The sequence below is a fragment of the Phaethon aethereus genome (genome assembly GCF_964289735.1).
Source record: "Phaethon aethereus genome assembly, chromosome: 2".
In the NCBI taxonomy this organism is placed as follows: Eukaryota; Metazoa; Chordata; class Aves; order Phaethontiformes; family Phaethontidae; genus Phaethon; species Phaethon aethereus.
The window spans coordinates 11943538-11966766 of NC_138582.1; positions in this window are offsets into that span (position 1 = coordinate 11943538).

Sequence of the window (23229 nt, forward strand, 5' to 3'; positions counted from 1 at the left end):
GAAGTTAATCTTCTCTGCTTTGCCCTGTAGTATGCAGAGACATCTAGTGGCTGAGCAATCCTGAATACGGGAGTCTTGGATCATGAATTATGAAAGGGAGTAGGAATGCCTCATCTGGTGAGGAACTTAGCATGTCCTGAGAGTTGGGCTGCCCTCCTTGGGCATCTTCTGGGAAGCAGATGGTCAGTTCTGTGGATCAGGTTCTATGTTACTAATGTTGAAGAAAGTGTGATTCCATTTTCTTAAATTCAGAGCAGTAAATTTGAGTTTTTCCTTCTTAGTCAGGCTTTTGAGCAAGGTCCATCAGATGTATTGTTTGGCGATCAAGCATACCACTTCACAAAGGTCAGAGGTAGTTTTTGGTAGCACATTCAGTGCCTTGGTTTTCATTCTTCCATTTTTCATAAGATGTGTCTTACACAACGTTTTAACCAAAGAGTGGATTTAAATATGCTCAATCCCATGGGCTACTCCTTTCCCTGCTGCTTTACTGGATATTAGCCCAGGCTCAGAGCCCACACTGTAGCACTTGAGAAGAACCAAGGAGAAGGTGTCTCCTGATTCACTGCTGTGACTCTGCTTAATCCCGCCAGTTCTTCCTCTTGTTTCTTGCTCTATTGCACTCTAGACCTTGGCTTAAGTTGATACCTGAGTGTGTTAACTAGAGGAGCCAGAACTTGAGATTAGACTCAAATCCACACTATGCTGCCTGTGTAGGTGCACCCACAGAGGGCAAATGGAGTTGACATTTCTCACGAAGTCCCTGCCCAAAATTGTTCTCGTTAAGGTAGTGAAGAAATCAGGGAATGGTGGATGTTCTGAGACTTTCAGTCTTGTATTGGAGTCATTTCTGTAAAAGCAGTAGGGGAAAGCCCGATGGTACAGTGTTCTTCCTGGTTATTTCTTCCACACATTACTGGAGTGATTCTAAGTTCCTAATAAAATTCTTAACATGATTGATCTTAAAGAGCTGTGAGTCTCTGTGACTAACCACAGGGCAGAGTTGAGCCAAGAAAACTTTAATGGGAAGACTCTGAAGGCTTTTCTCACAAAGATCCAGGTAAAGGGATTTTAATCAGGCTATGGGTCTGTATAACACATACTATTGAAATGTAACAGCTCAGCTAAAAAATATGAACTTCTAGAATTTCTTCATGACACTCTCACAAAAACTTCACCAGCATCTGTTTGCCCCTTTTTAGGGGTGGTTCTTAAGGTTTTACCCATAACATTCTTCATTAACAGATGCCAAGATATCTCCTGAGACACTTTTTGAATAGGAATTTCCATCTGGCGCTGCATCCTTAGAAGCTGTGACTTGGCTTCTTTGTCTGCAGGGTGGTTAATCCTAATGAGGCAAGCACAGCAATTTGCTGAGCAGAGATATATGCTTATCAGATCCTATTACTGAGCTGAATCTCTTTTATAATTATTTATTCTGACTTCAGTAGATGAAGCAATGTGAAAACACTTAAACCCAGAGCTTTCATTAGGAAGACACAATCTCACACTTCTGTGAACAACTGAAAGCTGCCTATACGGAAATGGCTAACTATACTGGTATAGTTGTCCCAGTATATCCTGCCAGTTAAACTTCCCATGCCCTTCTTATCTCAAGATAAATGTCATGATTTAGATTACGTTGAGGTGATCTCCATAGAAAAGAAGTATTTTTATACTGGGAGAGCAGTGTCCATAAAGGAAGAATTTTACTGGCATAGCTAAGCTAGTATAATTATACTGGCATAATTATGCTGGTAATTTTCCCTGTGTATACAAGCTATGAGTCTCAAATTGTGCTTCACTGGCAGAAGAGCCTCCTTTGTTGGAGAGATTCTTTAGATCTGAATCAGGTCATTAATAAATGCTTCAGCACTCAAGTCAATGCCTCAAACTTTATAATGAATTTTACTCTTTGCACCCCAGAGAATCCCAAACTGTTTTATGCTTGTAACAGACTGCACAAAAACTCATCCTCTGCTGATGAAAAGCCAGCTCAAGGGAGAAGTATAACAGTTACTTCACATCAGCATCATCAGCGGTTACATGGTCTTGTGGAGACAGGAATCAGCAAACACTGGGAAATATCAGCAGATGGACATATGTCTGGTTTTGTTTCTTTGCCTTTCTAGTTCTTCTCTCACTTTTTACTTACGTAGCCTGTTTTGCTCCCTGTTAATGAGATTTATGTTCAAATGGGGGCTGCTATGTGTCACTTGTAATACATATGTAAACAGTTGCTGTGTGTGACAGTTTATGAGAAGAGATGAAGGCACATACAATAACCATGTGAAATGGCATAAGTAATTTGAACAGAAATATCTTCAATGACAACAAGTCATCAGGACCACAATGTGCTGCCTCATGTGAAAGATAACCATGTCAAGTGGATAAGGCTGTTAACACAGTCACAGCCTTTGCTAAATATAGTCATATACACTTACCAATTGAACTGGAAGTATTCAGAACAGCAAAATAAAAGGCTTAAATGATCATTAGACAAAAGGAAGCTAAACATGGTAATAACATGTTCTATAAATAGCAATGTAAAGTCACCAATCAGTGGGTTTTCTTTATTAGTAATTATTACAGAATTAAATTAATTAGAATTTACAATAGGTTTCACAGAATCCCAGAGAAACTGATTTGAGTCAATTGGGACCAGCCTCCCTTTCATACAGGACTACTGCCAACACCTGCTGTCAGCTGTGGCTTTGTCTACCAAGTCAAGAAAAATCCCCAAGACCGGTGATTTTGCAGCATCTCTGAGTACCTGCTCCAGTGCTACTCTTCTAGTAAACTTTTTTTCTTATGTCCGATCTGAACCTTCCAAGCCACATCTTGTGACCTTTGTCCATTGTTATACCATCTGCCACTACTGATAAGAATTTGCCTACAGTGCCTTTGTTACCTCTTTGTAACATTTCAAATTGTTGTATAGTATGACTATTCACTCCATGGCCTCCTCTTCATCAGAAAAAACAAGCCCAGTTTTATCAACTTCTTGTATGTTATCTCCTCTGTCTTCTGGACCATTTTGGTAGCTCTCTGCTGAATCAACTCCAGTTTCTGCACATCTCTCTTGAACTTGGGGGTGGGAGGCATCCACACTGGGACACAGTATTCCAGGTGTGCAGAGGAGGAGTACAATTTGATCTGCTGGACACACTCCTCCTAGTGTTGCCCAGTATGTGGTTTGACTTATTTGCACGGAGACCTTCTTGTTGGCTCATATTCAGTCTGGTGTCTACTTATCCTTTTCACCAGGCTTCTCCCAGGCAGCCTGTGTACTGATGCTTGGACTTGTCCCAGCCAAGTGCAGAACATGTCACTTTTTTGATATTCATAACATCATTTGTTAGCCCCATCTTCACATTTATGAAGGTCCATCTTGGGTGAGGCTCTGCCTTTCAGTGGGTCAACCTCTCCTAATTTCCTAGCATCTTCAAAACGGCTGAGGATTCATTCTGTCTTATTATCCAGGTCACTGATACTGTTTGTTACTGACCAACAGCTGGTTGTCAAGACATTGATCGATAGCCTTTGAGATCAACAGTCCAGGCAGCTTTCACTACATCTAGTGGTTCATAAATCCTCAGTTTCCAGATGAAGGGATTGTGGAGGTGGGTCAGAAGTCTTAGTGAAATGAAGTATACTTTATCCACCACTGTCTCCTCATCAACATAAGAAGACATTTCATGACTGGAGGCAATCAGGTCAGTCAAGCATGATCTGCTGTTGGTAAATCAACACTAACCGTGATTACCTTCTTGTCCTTGCACTTGTGACTTGTACCAACAAGACCCCACTTGTTTTACAGTATAAGAGAAAGCAGTAATCCATTACAAAGGTGAAATTCAGTCTTGGTCAGTCTTCCCAGCTACTGCTTCTGACCCTACAGCTGAGGCTCAGAGCCTTCACTGGGTGGCATCTGAGAAGAGCTGAGGGGAAGTGTCTCCTGGTGTACTGCTGCCCACTCAGCTCAGTCTTGCAAGGCTCTTCCTCTTGGCTCTTGCTCTACTGCACTCTAGACCTTGGCTTGCATCCACATGGAGTGTGTGCTTACATACAAACAGAGCAAAAGAAGATCCAAAATTGAAATTAAACTCAAATCCATACTATGGTGCCTGTGTAGGTGCATCCAGAGAGGGCAAACTTCACCTGACTGCCAGAACTTTTCAAATATGATGGAGATTGCCTTGGCAACTACATCAGCCAATTCCCTCAGGACTCTGGGATGCATCTTGTCATGTCCCATAGACTTATACATGTTCACGTTCCTCAGGTGGTCACAAACTTTGTTCCTCTAGTTCCCCTTTTGCGGTCCATCCAGTTGAGAGATGTCAGAAGAGAGACTGCCAGTGAAGACTAAGGCAAAGAAGTTATTGGTTACTCCCATTCATTTCTTTTGTTGCCAGAGCTTTAAGAAAAATATTAGCCTCAGTTAGACATTGGTCATGATCCCATGGATACTCCAGGGTTACACATAGTAATACACATGTCTGTGTCCTGAATTTTTTCCTTTTGCTTTTCCAAGAAACCTTTAAGGAGCACAGAAGGATGTGTAGGACTTTATATCTTACAGTGAGACAAGTCCCAGAATTTCTCATTCATAAATTCCAGTATTGTTTTGTCACAGAACTGAAATCCAAAGGACATCAAAATCCTTTGCAACTCTTCATGCTACTACTTTTTATTTGATGCCCAACTCCACACATGGAGCTGTTAAAAAAAATGATCATCCAATCACACTGTACTAAGTGACAACTTTGCCTCATTTTCCCAGTCTGCATTAAATGAGGAGAATGAATTATATCCTTTAAGCATTAACTAGCAAGGAGGCATAAAGAGTATTAATTCAGGCAATAAATTGCCTTCCAAAATTTATTTTTTTAATTCTGTCATGATGAAAGCCATTGCATATAGGTAAATTATTTTTTTTGCTCTTCATTTGCCCTGTTAAATCTGGCTTTCTCTAATGCTTCTTGTAATACAGAAGACTAAATGGTCTCCTCAGCTCAACTCCCACATACAAATCCCACTTGGTCTAAAAGCTGCTAGGTGTGGGAGTAATTTAGTTAATCTATTTGCCATTATCTGGGCCAAGATTTTAGCATCTGTGCTTATTAATGAAATAAGACTATGTGAAGGGCATAACAATTGATCTTTTCCAGGTTTAGGAAGAGTGTTAGGACATTATGAGCCTCCATAATGATGAGAGCACAGTTCCATTACCAGACCTGACTGTAAACCTTCCTAATGAAGGAGCTGTCAGTTCCTCCATAATATTTAACAATAGTTTATGGTTTATGCATTAGATCTCTTCTAAGGCTATTTGTGGCTTGATCATGTTCTCACAAAAGCCAGTGTTGTGCTTTTCTTTCTCATGATGGTTTTTCATGTCATTTCACATGACTTGCAAAATCACATCTGTTCATTTCAGGGCTGTCCAGCTTTTGCACTTTGCAGAGACATAGTTTGGTTAGGGGAGCAGTCAGTAGCAATGCACTGAGCTAGTCTGCTGTGTAGCACTAAGGCACTACCCCAGTCATGGGAAGGAGACAAGTATCCCACAGACCATTACTTGCTCCAGGTCAACCCTATTTTAAAACCATCTTGCCTATATTTTCTGTGGAAACCTTTTTAAGGGAAGCATTTTTAATTCAGATGAAGTCAGCTGTAGCTATAAAGAAAGTGACCTTGTTCAGGGCAACAAACACAAATTCTCCAACTTTGTACTTTTATTAATCATTTGTCCCTATCTACTCTTTCTGTAATCATAATCAAAAAGAGAAGGAAAGAAAAAAGGAAGAAAGAAAGAAAGAGAGAGTTAGGAAGAAACAACACCCCCCGAAACCTGTGTGGCCTGTTAGCCATACACCCACATGCTTTCAAAATGCACAAGATAGAGCATGTGCACATACACTTGTGTGTGTGTGTAACATTTTTATTAAGTATTAAATGAGAGGAAAGAAAAATATGTCTCTGGTGAAGCTGTTGCATGTGTTTATCAAACAGTGTAAATCTTGTAATCCAGAGTCTAAACGTTTGTTTGAAGTAACCAAAGAACAAACTCTTTCAACAGCCACAGATTGCATTTGAGTTCTCTTTCTCCTCATACATCCAAACCGATCTCTTTCCTTTTCTTTTGACGTTTTCAGGCAACTATCGAAAAAGATTTAACAGGCAAATACTGCCAGATCGGTATAGCTGCACAGAATTTCTCTAGTCAGCTTAGCAGAATGTGTTGGCTGTGAATTTGTTTTGCAGTGGCACAAGATGGCTTGATACTCCTGTCCAGGTTAATGATGTCCTGCCAGAACCATCGTGCTAAAGGAAAAGTGTCCTTTGCCTTTCCGACACCTGTGATGGAACAAGAATTAGGCAAAAGCAATTAGTTAATGTTTGTCCAGTGGTTTATCTGCACAGAGAAGCCAGGCAAAAGGGATTTGGTGCTTCTAGGAAAAAATTGCCAGCCAAGAAAAGAAGGTTTCAAGTCCAGGGCTGAACAAAATGTTCTCAATGTAACAGTTGACACTTCCAAAAAAAAAAAAAAAAAAAAAAAGGCACAGGAACCTGTTAATTTTGATAAAAGCAAAACGAGAAACAAGTGAAAAGAGTAATTTCTAGGTTTTCATTTTACTTCAGTACTTTCAAAAGTTTCCTTCAGTGTGACTACATTAAACTTAGAGGTTATAACAGTTATTTAATTATATTTACAGGTTTCTCTTAAAATAAGCATAGAACTAAATACAACGGTATAATCTATTTAACATATACACTAGCATTAAAGGTGTTAAAAATGAAAACTTTATATTTCTTGCACGTGTTTTGGTGGTGTTTTCAAGAAATAATTTCAGACTGAAAAAAAAATATTTATTTTGCAGGGCTTAAAACTGCATCTCCTTTATACTAAGAGCATAGTATTATTTTTGATATGCTGGGACTGCCTGTGAATGGAGATTCCATTTTCTTCATCAATCAGTTCTACTGAAGATATATTGGACTACTGACTTCTTGGAACTAAATAAGCCATTTGTGCTTAGCCTAAATAGTCTGTTCTTTGTCTGACATTTACTTTTACAGAGGCAAGTTCTGAACTTTTGCATCTGTCTTCAAGGATATCCTTCCTTCCGATATACTCCATCACATATTTTTTCATGTGTAAGTATTGATACCTGGAAATCAGTATGATTTATATGACTGAGTACAGAATTCAGTTTAGGCACTACATACACATGTAATTGGAACATGTACAGGAACTCCTGGGCCATGTATATAGAATCATAGAATCGTAGAATCTTTGCATTGGAAGGGACTTTAACCTCATCTAGTCCATCCTCCCTGCAATGAGCAAGGACATCTTCAACTAGACCAGGTTGCTCAGAGCCCCGTCCAAGCTGACCTTGAATGTTTCCCGGGATGGGGCATCTACCATCTCTATGGGCAACCTGTGCCAGTGTTTCACCACCCTCATTGTGAAAAATGTCTTTCTTATATCTAGTCGAAATCTACCCTCTTTTAGTTTAAAACTGTTACCCCTTGTCCCATCATGAAATTTAACAAGGACACGTGTAGAGTTCTGCACCTGGGGAGGAACAACCCCATGCACCAGTACAGGTTAGGGGTTGACCTGCTGGAAAGCAGCTCCATGGAGAAGGACCTTGGAGTCCTGATAGACAATAAGTTCTCCATGGGACAGCAATGTGCCCTGGTGGCCAATGGTATCCTGGGGTGCATTAAGAAAAGTGTGACCAGCAGGTCGAGAGAGGTTATTCTCCCCCTCTACTCTGTGCTGGTGAGGCCTCATCTGGAGTATTGTGTCCAGTTCTGGGCTCCCCAGTTCAAGAGAGACAGGGAACTTTTGGAGAGAGTCCAACGGAGGACTACAAGGATGATTAAGGGACTGGAACATCTCTCATATGAGGAAAGGCTGAGACACCTGGGGCTGTTTAGTCTGGAGAAGAGAAGGCTGAGAGGGGACCTTATCAATGTCTATAAATATCTGAAGGGTGGCTGTCAGGAGGATAGAGCCACTCTCTTTTCAGTAGTGCCCAGTGACAGGACGAGGAGCAACGGGCACAAACTGCAGCACAGGAAGTTCCACCTCAACATGAGGAAAAACTTCTTTACTGTGAGGGTGATGGAGCACTGGAACAGACTGCCCAGAGAGGTTGTTGAGTCTCCTTCTTTGGAGACCTTCAAAACCTGACTGGACGCGTTCCTGTGCAATGTGCCCTGGGTGATCCTGCCTTGGCAGGGGGCTTGCACCAGCTGATCTTCAGAGGTCCCTTCCAACCCCTACCATTCTGTGATTCTGTGAGAACTCCAAGTATTTAATTTATCCAAATCACCTTTATCTTCACCTGTGATGTACTTTTTATTTTACTCTAAACCTACTAGAAAATTCTCAGCAAACCCTGCTACGGTTTGGCTTCTGCAGCCAACTTTAATCTCTTCAGAGTGGCCAACCTAATGAAATCGGTCAATAGCTGTTGGATACAGTAAGGGAATCTAAGACTTGACCCTGATTTTGTGGATGTTGCTATAACTCAGAAATAACATAACTGAAATCTGCTGTCCCAGCAGTAAAAGTCAACCCAACATGTTCTGAATCCAAAATAGATTCAGAATTTAATTTTTACTCTTTATGACTCAACATTTTCTTGTTAAAGTAGGAAAACCTTGTTGTTTTGAGTAGTTCTATGTTGTCCCACTGTAAATATTTCCAACATAGAGTCTGTCTGAACTAACCTTATTAATTCCCTTCACAACCAGTGCGGAAAAACAAGTATTAGTCAGTGATGCAGATAGAAGTCTGAAAAAGATGAATCTCACACCCTGTTGTTGCCAGTTTCTTTCCAATGTCTATGAAAAAACCTGAAGTAACTCATTCAGATGTAGACATCCACATTACAGATGGCTCACTTTAGGTTAGAGAAGTTACATTTCTTTTTAAAGGGTGTTTTCTCTGCCTACTGGACAGGAGAATAAGATGGCTAGTCCTTCTACAAATGGTGGCTTTTGGAGGTAAGAGAGAAGAGAGAATAACACTAGAGAATGGAGAGCTGATATTCTCCTTTACAAAGGTGGCATATAGCTGCAGCGATCCAATATCATCTACATCTTACGAGTTGAGGTCCAAGGAAACTTCGTGCCACAGTGAGCTAACTCCGGGACTGTTGTTACCTTGATACTTATGAAACAATTAAATGAAATAATGTAAATGTTAAATAAAACTTCCTGCTCCTTAAAAAGGTATACCTTGGTAGGGGAAGCTGGCAGAGCAGATAAGGTTTTAACACTGATATATAATCCTGGCATTTGGGGAGAATAAGTTGCTGTAGACCCTTCACTGCATTGCTCCAGAAAAGAAAGGTTGTAGGAATTGTTTTCAACAGTATGATTTCCATAGCTTATTTAGCTATGTGAGGCATTATTTTGTTTATAGTTTACTTGCTCGGGGTTTTTTAACAGCATACAAGTCAGTTATAAAACAGACAGTGCCCTGAAGAATGCAAAATTTTGGGTTGAATACACAGAGAAGTTGGAAGAAAGAACCAAAGAGGTAGGATAGGAAAAGGTAAATATTTCATGATACAGTGGGATCCTGTCTTCTGCCTGCCTTTTTCCTGAGTAACATGTGATCCTATGGCTGTGGCAAGTAAACAGAGGTGAAATCTGGCCAGATCACAGATGAAGACAAAGTTGCTCTATGCTGTAATTGTGCAAGTAGAGGTGGTGGGACACATGCAAAAAGAAGTATCATGATATTTCAATATTAATACTTCAAATACAATTTTTGTTCTGCAAACTATATTGACAATTATAAACTTTTTATCTTTATTTCAGGTGGCCAAAAGTATCAGAATTTTAAGGTTTCACATAGAGTAGAAAACCTTCTTTTGTTCAGCTCTACTTGTCCCGTGTGAGGTGACTTCAGTATGATTTCAGATATCTGACAGCTGAGGAATAACTGCCTACTAGTTTAGGTGAACATGTGTAGGAAGAATATCGGTGTACTCCCACAGAAAGCAAAATAATTTGAACATACTAGCTTCATCTGTAGTTGCTTTTTATATTGCTTTTGACATCTAGAAGGTCAATGTGGAAGGATATTTTACAGAGAAGGGTATAAAAAGGGGGATAAAAAGGATACTGGAAGCAAAGATGGAGGAAAAAAGACATCAGAGCAGTTTTGTATTGGAGGTGAAGCATCGTGAACAATTCTAGTTGAGCAAAATTAGACACTGAAAAGGATTAGATAATATAAGAGAACTGACTGTTAGCTTTAACCATGAAGTGATGGAATGGGAAGACATAGGTATCCTGGGATGAGTACAGGGACACTTCCCGATTGTGTAGGGATGGGGTCAGGAGGGCCAAGGAGTGCCTGCAGCTGAACTTGGCAAGGGATGCAGAGAATAACAAGAAGGGCTTCTACAGGTATGTCAGACAGAGAAGGAAGGTCAAAGAAAGTGTACCCCTCTTGATGAGCAAGACTGGCAGACTGGTAACAATGGATGAAGAGAAGGCTGAGGTACTCAACCACTTCTTTGCCTCAGTCTTCACTGGCGGTCTCTCTTCCCACACCTCTTGAGGGGATGGACTGCAAGACAGGGACTGGAGAAGCAAAGTCCCTCCCACAGTAAGAAAAGATCAGGGTCAAGACCACCTGAGGAACCCAAACATGCACAACTATGGGACCTGATGAGATACATCCCAGAGTCCTGAGGGAATTGGCTTATGTAGTTGCCAAGCCACTCTCCATGATATTTGAGAAGTCCTGGCAGTCAGGTGACATCCCTGGACACTGGGAAAAGGGAAACACTGCATCCATTTTTAAAAAGGGTCAAAAGGAGAATCCTGGGAACTACCAGCCTGTCAGTCTCACCTCTGTGCCTGGGAAGATTGTGGAACAGATCGTCCTAGAAGCTCTGCTAAGGCACATGGAGGACAAGGAGGTGATTCGAGAGAGCCAGCAGGGCTTCACCAAGGGCAACTCCTGCCTGGCCAACCTAGTGGCCTTCTGTGGTGGAGTGACCACATCAGTGGACAAGGGAAGAGTTACGGATGTCATCTCACTGGACTTCTGTAAGGCCTTTGACACGGTCCCCTACAACATCCTTCTCTCAACATTGGAGACATATGGATTTGATGGGGGGACTGTTGGGTGGATAGTACTTGGTTGCATGGTTGCACCCAGAGAGTAGTGATCAATGGCTCAATGTCCAGATGGAGACTGGTGATGAGTGGTGTCCCGCAGGTGTCCATATTGGGACAGTACTGTTTAATATCTTCATCAATGACATAGACAGGGGGATCAAATGCACCCTCAGCAAGTTTGCAGATGACGCCAAGCTGAGTGGTGCAGTTGACACGCCTGAGGGACGGAATGCCATCCAGAGGAACCTGGACAAGCTCCAGGAATGGGCCTGTGTGAACCTCATGAGGTTCAAGGCCAAGTGCACGGTCCTGCACCTGGGTCAGGGCAATCCCCAGTATCAATACAGGCTGGGGGACAAAGGGACAGAGAGCAGCCCTGCTGACAAGACTTGGAGGTACTGATGGATGAAAAGCTGGACATGAGCTGGCAGTGGGCATTTGCAGCCCAGAAGGCCAACTGTATCCTTGGCTGCATCCAAAGCAGCGTGGCCAGCAGGTCGAGGGAGGTGATTCTGCCTCTCTACTGCACTCTGGTGAGACCCTACCTGGAGTCCTGCATCCAGCTCTGGAGCCCTCAGCACAAGACAGACATGAGCTGTTGGAGAGGGTCCAGAGCAGAGCCACAAGAATGCTCAGAGGGATGGAACAGCTCTCCTATGTGGACAGGCTGAGAGAATTGGGGTTATTCAGCCTGGAGAAGAGAAGGCTCCAGGGACATCTTCTTGCAACCTTCTAGTACTTAAAGGGGGCTTTTAAGAAAGATGGGGACAGACAGTGTGAAACCCTGGCACAGGTTGCCCAGCAAGGTGGTAGATGTTCCATCCCTGGAATCGTTCAAAGTCAGGTTGGACAGGGCTCTGAGCAACCTGATCTAGTGGAAGTTCTCCCTGCCTGTGGCAGAGGGATTGGACGGGATGACGTTTAAACGTCCCTTCCAACCCAAAGATTCTGTGATTCTATGATAATAGTGAAAAGCTGAAGCTCTTTAATGCAATATTATTTATTGCATACTTTAATGAAGTACGCAATAGATAATGTTGGAGCTCTACAAAGCTCAGGTGCCTTCTAACTCCCAGTTTTAATGCCCAAGTCCAAAATTCAGATCCTCAGGACAGCTGCTCTGTTATCAACTAAACCTAGATGTGTCTACAGCCTCTAGGTACCTGAATTTTTGCTGTGAAAACCCAAGGAGCCATCTGAATAAAGTTTTTAAGAAGGGCATCCTCAGAACCTCATAAGGTAGGGATTTCTTTTCCTGATCCCCAGAAAACTCACCAACTGTTTCCTGGAGATCCCTCTCGAAGGTCACAATCTGGTGGTCATTCTCAGCACATGATTAAGCCTCAGTTAACCTGGCCTTAGATTTGCTTCAGTTGCTCATGTTCTTCTTTCTATTAAATGTGATTTGGAGCCGAGAAGTGAATTCACATTTCCTTTTCCTGAATTCAGTGACCTAAACTAAACAGTAACCCTGAAAGCCATCCCTTCTCTCCTCGGTTTTCTCTTCTCTTCTCTTCTCTTCTCTTCTCTTCTCTTCTCTTCTCTTCTCTTCTCTTCTCTTCTCTTCGCTTCGCTTCGCTTCGCTTCGCTTCGCTTTCCTCCTTCCATTGGACAAATAACTTTTAATTATTTCCCTTTCCAACATGTGATTGTTTCTACAGGTGTGTTTGGAATAACAGTGCTATCTAATATCACCGTCAGCCTGGTTCTGAGGGCACCTTATGTGAGGTGGAAAAGGCAAGTCCTCTCAGACCGGTGAAAGTGCTCTCTGAACAGTGGATGGGTGAGAAGCACCAAAGCTACTAAGGAACTGGATGCTTTTCCTGAGTAGTTTTGTGGAGGACCATGTAGCCTAGTTTGACTTTGGTTTTGTTTTTAAAGGAGTGTTTATTTGGGCAATCCATATGTTTGGCCTTCCAAGGACAAACAGATCATTGGAGACATGACCGGTCTGTGTGCTCACGGTCTCTTCTAATGGGATTGTGGTGGAGCGATCTGGAAGTTTTGCCACTTTCGGGGTTCTTTACTCTGTAGATCACTGGCACAAAGAGTATTTCTGATGTCAACACAGAACAAAGTTCCCTGTGATCAGCTGCCTGTTTACTGCAAATTCACCTATGGCTGAAGGCTGCTTAGAAGTAGAAGGAACACCAGTACAGCAGGACAGTGGACTCTCTGAGGTGTAAGTCTGTAAGAAGCCTTCTCCCATGCAAAAACAATGGTCTTGTCCACATAAAATCCTCTTTCTGCCAGGCCCACAGGCACCCTGACTGCTGGATACCCAATTTTTTATCAAGAAGTCTGTTTAGACTCTATTTTTATTGAGCAAACAAACACTATCTTCCTCACAAATATCTGCAACATCTGGCTTGGCTTCCTGTATTGCACAACCCTACACTGAGTTAACTAGTTTGTGTTTCGCTAATTCATACATTGACTAGAAGAAATTAAGAAAAAGATAATCTGTCTTTTCCCTTAGGAGTGTCTCCCAGTGGCTAAACTTTCCACTGTCAGGTCTTTCACTGCTCATTTTCTGTTTGAGGAAGCAGCTAAGCAAGCACAGCTTTTTCAGTGCCTCACAGCAGTGCATTTTCTGTAATTTTCACAAAATTTTGCTGGCTCTTCTCTTTACCCTCCATATGTTTTCTTTATATATGTTTTTTTAAAGTGTGGGCACCAAAGCTAGGTAGGACACTCTAGCAAAATCCTTTCCATACTCCACTGCTCATGCAATAAATTGTCTTTTTTTTTTGCTAAGCTGTGAACTTCTCCTTCCTATTATGATACAATTTCAAACTCTTACTGTCAAATTCTGAATTGGATTCTGTTGCATAAATATAGCTCAGAAACTTTCTTTCTCTTCCTTGAAGAAGAAATTACATCCATAAGAACCAGCCAAAGTATTTATAGCAAATAATTTATTTCACTAGTTTCATTCTAACTCTGTTTGCTGTGTATTTGTTTACAACTTTGGAACTGTTTGTTGCATATTTTATGCATGAATATTGCAATCCATTTGCTGTGCATAGGCTATTTGTGCCAACTGTGTTTCTGGCTGTTCAGTTCTCTTGTTCAATCTAGTTGGCATTTTTTAGTGAAAAACAGAGATTGTCAGAGACTGCATACAGAATCAGACAGACTTTTGCTCTAGTCTGCTGTAATCATTCTTCTATTTGTGTGTGTCTATCTCTTGGGAAAAAAAGAATAAATTAGATATTCATATTGAGTAGTTCTAAGGAATCTATAACAGAGAAAATCTGTTAATACACCCCAAATTGTCATTGTCCGAATGAAACTTTTCTTTCTTTGCAACATGACAATTTTTCACTTCAAAATTTCAGTAAATCAAACTGAAATAATTTTTAAAAGAAAGCAATAATTATGGAAATTTTGAAGATTTTTACTTTTTGCTCTGTTTTAGGGCAGGAATATGCCAGGCAACTCCAGTTCTATTCCAGAGACATGACTGGTTTCTGGAGTCTTGCTCCTTTGTGTGTATGGCCAAAATGATTGTATACAGTAGGTGAGAAAGAGACTTCATTAGCTACATTAGCGTTTGTGTGATAATATATTTGATATCCTATGGACAAAAAAAAATATTGCTGAGAACTTTCACAGGAAAAGTGACAAGTATTACACTATAATAATTTCCAATATTTGTATGAAAGATGAAATAAATAACTTGAATGAACACTTGGTTTTTTTGAAGCATTTTCCAGTTCTAGTGTCTTTATTTAGATTAGAGAAAATCTTGAGGCCACTGCCAGAGGTGTAAACTATTTTATAATTACGATGCTGCTTTAAAATTATTGTGATAATACTTTGAATATTATTGATATTAATATTATTGATAATAATACCTGGACCTGTCTCCTGCTCTCTGGCTTTGGGCAGATCACCTAAGTTCTGTACCTCATACTCTTTGTGTAGGGAGGGAATTTAACAATTTCTATCTTCTGCTCTTTTTCTCCCTTGTTTTTTTAATGTACTCCCTTCCATGAAAAGGAAGGCCTAGATTTATCTTACCTATCTTTCAGCACTTCAGGTGTCTAAGCTATTTATGTATAGGCAAGGCAGAGAACCACTTCCAGAGGGCAACTGGCTGACTAACGTCTGAAGCACCCTACATAGTGCCCCACTGATTATAGAAGAAGCCTCAAGTGACTTTGGTCCTAAATTAAACTTCTCAACTAAATGTCTCAAGTTAGGTCAGATGAATCCAGGCTGGACTGTCTTTCATTAGTAAACGCTACTTATTGTAGAGGATCCTGACCTCCACAGGGGCAGCAAGTGAAATATGAATACTGACAAAATAGTAATAATGCTTGTATCCAGCAAATGTCAAAGCTGGTTTCAAAATTGTGCAGATGGTTTTGCCCTTTTTTTTAAGCATCTGAACAAAGACAAATCATCTGAAGTGTACAGGTTCTTTTGCTATCAGGACTTAATCTTTAAAAGTACATCAAAGTTACTTAGGTAAAGCCTAAAATGTCAACTTGACTAGAATCAAAGTCAAATAGACTCAGCAAAAAGGTTATTGTCCGCTTGTGTTTCTAAAATGCTCTGTTCTTGGAACTGGAAAGGAAAATTATCAGGAAGGCTTCCCCAGGTGACAACAGTTTGTCAGTTCTTTCCTGCCTTTTTTAGGGCTGTAAATGTTATCTTTTACAAATGAGGCTTTCAAAGTTCAAAGGACAGCTCTTCAAAATTCTGTGAAGTCGGGTCACCTTATCAGCACTCTCCCGTTTGAGCCGCTCTTACATGGGTTTGCTGTAAAGGCTGAACATGCAGGTTCAGAGCACTTGATTTATTTTTCTGTCCCTGCTTGCCCTGGGCTTGCAGGACTGTACAATAAAAGAGGGTGATGGCAGACCTCTTTTCCAGCAAATGTACTTTTGAGAGTGTCCCTGTTAGGAAAACGTGCTCTTGCAAATATTTACTCCACTTTTGACCGAACCCTAAAAACAAAGGTTCCAACTGTGCAGGTTGAACTAGCTGGAGGCCACCCTGCGTTATCAGCATGTGTGTATTTATGGGAGACAGGACATTGCAATGATTTACCTCTGATTTCTGTCAAAGTGGGCACGATTTTACCCCTCAAAATGGGCTTGAAAACTCAGTTTCTCTCCCCATTGTAAGAAATACATTATTTTCCTTTCTCTTTTAACCTGAGGTCAGGGCAGTTCCCTCTTGCACTATGGAAAGCAAGCGCAGCTCCATTCTTACCCCAGCCTGTCTCCCAGTGGTGGATGACAAACCATGCTGGATCATCAGCTGTGGCAGAGACCTCCCCCTCCCGCAGGCATTTGCATCTCTGCGATAACAAGTCACACAGCTATATGTGAACACACGTACAAATATACATACATAAGAAATCTTAGCAAGGCAAAGGATGTTTGAGTTCTTTAAGTTTGGCTAAATATCAAAGAGTTTAAGAAAATGAAAATTAAGGAAATCCATAACCAAACCTAAGCCCCAGGCTCCTGAAGTCTTTGAGCTGAAGTTCTCAACCTTCACATAAGGACTTGGATGTTTCCTATCTAAAATCAAATTGCTCCCATCAAATCCCTCCCACCCCACCTGTCTAGACAAGGCCTGCAGAGCACAAACATTCTGTCCTACAAGAACTTACTGTCCTGTTCCTTCCCATACACACACCAACTTGCATCTAAGTTCTCTGCCATAATGTCCAGGTCATTTCCCCTTGCTGTTTTCAATGGTTGTGTGTCAACACATTGAGTCACTCACAATGCAGGTGGGTAGAAGAAAGAAAATAGTATGACTGAAATGGAAGAACTGTCCTAGGCAGTTTTCAGTCCCCACCTTTATCATACATTGATCCATTGGTCATGAGTATACATCATTGTCTGGGCCTTGGAGTCCAATACATACAAAATAACAATACTCTTTGCCTAACTTTTCTATTCACGTTTTAATTTTTTTGGGTTGAAGATTGTCATGTGTCTCAGAAATGAGCCCCACTTTTACACTGGGCTTTAGGCATTACTACAGAACTTATGGTGATGTTGATGAAATGTTATTTGGATAGGAGAAACCCAAATCCAAAGATTTCGTTCACAAAAAGTTGGTCTGCCAGAGCTGTTTGAATGTTTGTTCCATGTTTCTTAATTATTTTCATCTGAGGTAATGTAAAAGGATGCAGTTTTATGGCATCTGACTAAGGGCCTGATGCCCTTAAAAAATGATGGTTTTATGCACAAATTGACATAATTTCAGTCCCTACTTATCTCTGTTTTTCTCTGAAGCTACATGTTGAAGTAGTGTTTCTGTATATTCAGAGAATTCTGTTTCTGTTTACTGGAAACCTAAGCTACTGTTTTCCAGAAAGAAAGCACTTTTAAACAAAAACGATATATGAGACAGAACTTGACCTTCACACAAATATCCTTGTCTCCATCCAGCTTCCATAAAGCTAGTTGAAAGCTTCTAAGGAGAGCTGGGTTGGATGCCCTTGTGTGTAAACAAAGATATATAGCCTCATAACTTTTTCTCAGCATGTCTTATTATTCAGTGTATTCCATCCTCTCTTTCCACAGGGACCCTTGCAATCTCCTCTGTCAATAATGCCAGTCATCAAATCCCAATGGCCAAATTGCCACAATCATAATTGTCACCTCCTTTTTGCTCTGCTGTGCTTTCTCACCTGCCAGCATTAATATATATTATAAGACATAGTCTATAAAAACTACCAGGTAGCATGCAGAGAATAACCAGGTACTCTTTCTGCATGTCTTGTTTTCACTTCTCTTCTTTTTTTATCTGACTGCTTTGCCTACATTAAAGCCCAATGATAAAGCTAGATGTTATTCCACTGGGGCAGAATCCAGGACAGACTGTGAGTCCTTCAGGCAAGGAATTGCTTTTCTGTTGAAGTGCTCAGCATACTTTGAAGGAAGGGTTTGGAATCATCTCTACTGACATTGCTACCACACAGGGGAAGACAAATTATTATGTGTATCTTGCAATTATTTTTTTCCCACATTGCAAAGATACAAACAAGAGCAAGGGATGTCTACGTATGTCATGTGGTACAATAACTGCACAATCAATTACTTGTGCCTTGCATTTCAAATTATAGGCAATTGCTGCACACCCACTCCTTTGTGTCTGATTGCTTAATTCATTTACTTAATTCATTTAGGCAGAAGAATCCTCGATGGTTCCAGCTGTCTGTCTTTCTAGGCTATTGCTGTGGCAAATTACCTCTACCAGACCAAAGAGCAGAAAAGCATGCATGCAGCCTTCAAATCCTACTTATAAGGCTAGTGCAAGCCATTTGTTACAGAATGCAAAGCCCGACCAGCGTGTTTCAATCTCTTCGCAAAGCCATTACTTCCTTCCAGGAGTCTGAGAGTTGTTTTTAATAATCTATAGTAAGAGCAGAGAGCGGACAGATGCCAAGGTGAAATGGCTTAAATTTGTCATGCAAAGGACACAGTGCATGTGTGCAGCAGCTTAGGTGAGGTGGCCATTTATGGGAGCACCCCACCTGACTTTTAAGGTGTAAGAATGTGTCTAAATCCCTAAATTACGAGGTGGAGAATAGTCTTCAGAACATGCTTACACACTGTGAGCCCTGATGGGTTTTGCACACTCAGTGTCACATTAGCTGGCCAAGTTTGCCCGCACAAGGACCATGTCGTGCTTAGGGAGACCTTGGATCAGGTAGAAATTTGCCGCTCCTGGGTTATGGAACATGAGAATCTTTTCTAAGCGTTATGACGAAGCTTTCTGGAGATGTTCAGGAATAGCTGGTCCCACCCTAAAGGACCATTGTTCACAGGTTCTTCATTTCTAAGCTATCTGCAGAGCTCTTGATAACTGTGAAAGTTTACTCGTGTGTCGGCAATGCAGACAGTGGGTGTATGGGGCGTCCCTGCCCAGGCGCTGGCAGGGGCCGCTGTGAGGAGCGGCCGGGGCTGCCCGGTGCCGGACACACCCGGTCCCAGCCGGTCCCAGCCGGCTCCAAGGGCCCCAGCGCAGGACACAGCTGAGCCCCGCAGCCAAGCCGGGGGCGCCGGGGGGAAAACAGGACTCAGGAAGGGCCCAAGGCGGCACCGGCAGAGGAGGAGGGAGCCCAGGAGGCGGCAGCAGCAGAGGGAGCCCGAGGCCGGAGGAGGAGGAGGGCGGGAGGGGCTGCAGGCCCGGAGCAGGGATCCCCCGCAGCCCTGGAGAGAGCCCGCGGGAGCAGAGACCCCCCCGCAGCCCGGGGAGGGCCCCAGGCCGCAGCAGGGGGATATTTCCTGCAGGAGCTGCGGCCGTGGGGAGCCCGGGCGGGAGCAGGTTGTCCCTGAAGGGCTGCAGCCCGGGGAAGGGCCCGCGCTGGAGCAGGGAGACCTGTGAGGAGGGAGGAGCGGCCGAGAGGGGCTGTGAGGGGCTGACCGCAACCCCCGTGCCCACCCCTGCGCCCCTCGGGGGGAGAGGGGTCGGGAGTGAAGGGGTGAATTTGGGCATGGGGAAAGGTGAGGCGGAGGGAATGTATTATTTTTTTGTTTGTCTTTCTCACTACCCAAATCTATTTTAGCTAACAAGTTAAAAATTAATTTTCCCCAGGTCGAGTCGATTTTGCCTGTGTCAGTAGTTGGTAATTACCTCCCTGTCCGTACCTCCACGCATGAGCTTTTCTGTCTTGCTTTGTCCCCCCTGTCCTGCTGAGGAGTGAGTGTGTGGCTGGTTGGGAGTTTGGCCATTAGCCAAGGTTAACCCACCACAGTAGGAAAACGAGGAAGTCTTGAGAGCAGGCTTATACCTAATACAGATTGTAGTCATTATGTCACAACTGCAAATCAGTGTCATAACAGATCCTCATGTTTCTCTTGATAGCAAGGAAACCCCGGTGGTATCTCCTGCAAGTTTTCTTTGCCACAGTCCATCTGTACACATTACAGTTTGGGGACTGGGTGCTAGATTTATCCCACCTTCTTGTGAGCATGTAACTGATACGCTTTCTTTAAGCACTGAGATTTACATGGTTTGGGGCTAGGTGCTTGAGGATCTCAGCACACAGTACATGAAGACAGCCCAGGGAATTTAGGTACCTACATAGGGCAAGTCATCATAGGTGTGAGCTAACTTGCCCAGTGGAAATGCCTGTCTCTGTCCGCTGACTATAGAGGACCTACAATCTAACTGTGAAGTTGAATCTCCGGCTGAGGTACTCAATGATTTCTTTGCCTCTATTTTCACTGGCAGTATCTCTTCCCACATCTCTCGAGGGGATGGACTGCAAGACAGGGGCTAGAGGAGCAAAGTTCCTCCCACTGTAAAAGTGCGGAAGCATCAGGTTGGACCGGGCTCTGAGCAACCTGATCTAGTTGAAGGTGTCCCTGCTCATTGCAGGGGAGTTGGACTAGATGACCTTAAAATGTCCCTTTCAACCCAAAGATTCTATGATTCTATGATTAATCTGGGCCACTTCTTGGGTATCACTGAACACAGGGACATACCTATCTGTGCACTCCAAGAGTGTTCCCACAAAGGGGACACTAAGTACATCTATTCGTAGTCTAGACTAACTCATAGCAACTTACCCCTCAGCAGACACAGACTTAGGACTGTACCAAGACTGAAACATTCAAGAAAAAATTAATTTGAAACTGTCAATTATCCACAAGGTTTCTGGCTAGCTGATTGGAAAGAGTTCTACAATAGTCAGATAGGAACAGCAAGTCTGCTTTGCAGACATCAATTGCATGAAATTATTCAATTGGCATAACAGTGTCATAGCCCTCAAACTTTGTTTGTGACAAGGTGAATGCCTCCCTCTTTGAAGAGAAAAGCCTCAGATCCTTTGTGATACTTATTGGAGTTTAATGCTTCAGAATTTCTGTAACAGTGGGAGACCATTATCCCATGGCAATGCTTTACTTGATCATCCCAATCTCTTTAAGTGTGTGTATTTGATAATCTTTTTTGATTTGAGCTGGTTGCTAACAGCCCATGGCTGTGTGGAGAACACCTTAAAATTATCCAGCACCTTTCATCTGGAAGCCTTAGGGCTTTGCACACATTAATAGTTATATTAATAAGTAATAGTGTTAATAATAATTCTTCCTCCTTTATCAATCTGGGAATTGAGATACAGAAAGGCTACCGAGTGCTTAAACGAGGATATCTTAAGTTGGGGCCTGTTTAGATGAGAGGAGTCAGTATTGCTGTAATTACTGCATAATTGCATTGCTGGAGACACCCAATGAAGACAGACAGCTCCAGTACTTAAAGAAAGGATTTGTTTTACTGGACTACTATCACTAATGTAAAAAAACCCCACAGGTTTCTGCCTACTTTTCCCATTAGAGTATAGGTCAAAGTAGTCCAATTTTCAGAGGTTGAGATCATTCACATGCTCCAGTGAAGCTGATAAGACAGAACAAATTTCATGATTATAAACCTAACTTAGAGCTAAGTAACTGAAGACTGTATTAAAGTGGCTAATAATGAAAATAAGGTAGTGATTACTGATGCACAGCTATCCTTGGATCAGTGAGGATCCACTGCATTGGTGACTGCTGGCTGTCCCCCTGCAGATCTGCTAGAAGATGGAGATCCTGAGCAGGGACCTGAGGAAGAGGAGGATGATAGACTTTAAGTTTATTGTTCCAATGGTGGAAGCCCTTAGGCACCTCTGAGGAAAGCTCGGCAATAAAGCATTAAGCATGTATCTAAGCACCCTTTGAATAGGTTGTCATGAATAGGAGTGTAATTTGAGGGTGAAGGGGAGAGGTAGAAGTTCCAAGTACAAACCACTGCCAAGGGCAGTGCAGAAAAACCAGCAGATGAGCCAGCCAGGCTGGTCTCTTTGGTAAAGAGGGTGTTGGTGAGAGAGAAGGTCCTGGTCATATAATTAATTACTTGATGTTGGCACAGCACTTAGAGAATGTGAAGTGTTCCTGAAGTGCTATGTATTTATTATTATTCCTACCCACTCATTATTGTATCTGACAACAGTTCAAACAGACTTTGTAGCATGTCTTTATGCTGTCTCTCCCTTTAAGAGTTTCTCTGTGCATCCCCCATAATCTTCCCCTTCCCAAGCAGTCCTGTGGCGTGTGCGGCTAAGCAGCACATGATTGCAGTAGGTTGAAGACAGTAATTAACAGAGACCACATCAGAGCTCTTGCAAAACACACAATGTGTTTATTCAGCATCAGGTTGGCTAATTCTTAATGAAAGGGCACTGCACAGCAGAGTGCAGGACCTGAGTGGTCAGAAATAGTTCCACTTAAATGTTATTTACCTACAAAGAGCGCAGTTCTAATTAGAGGCGTGGGAGCCAGCAAGGGTGAAATCAAAACCTTGCCCCAACCATATCCTCTGTGCTGGTGCCCAAATAATAGACACACAAATGCTCAGTTGCATTTGGTTTGTATGCTTTTCTGCTCCTCTAAACTTCCTCCTTTTGGCTGGGACTGGAAATGGGAGTGAACGAATGATCATGACAAGATTTGGCTTTGTGGTATTTCCAGAAACCTCACACACACAAAAAATAAAATTTAAAAAAAAAAATTGTCTGATCTCACAGATGCTGTAGAGCACTGAGGGCTAAACAAACTTTGATTCCCCGTGCTAGGCTGGAGGCAATAGAAGCTGAAACCTCCTTTGTTTTGCGCAATATATTTGCAGTCTATTTATGATACTTATGTGGACCCTACGTATGTGGAATCTCACCATTACAACGTCTTTCATAAATATTTATTCCCCCAGCATCCCAGTAAATGAGAAGAGTGTTATTATCCCCTGTTAGAGATGGGGAACAGAGACTCATAAAAATGTTAAAATACTTATGAGATGCAGACAACCTTAAAGGCACCCTGATGCTCTTGAAAATTAGGTTTAGCTGACTAAATGCTTTGACTCACAAGAGCAGCATTTTCACATGGGACAAGTAAAGGGTTATAGTATCTGACTACTCTCCTTGCTCCTCTGCTGGACATGCACACTCCCACCACTGAGGCAGCAGCACAGGATGGACAGCTCTGGGATATGTATTTCAGCTGATGATATATGCTTCTGCTCCAGAGATTGTCACCCTTGGAGAGAAGT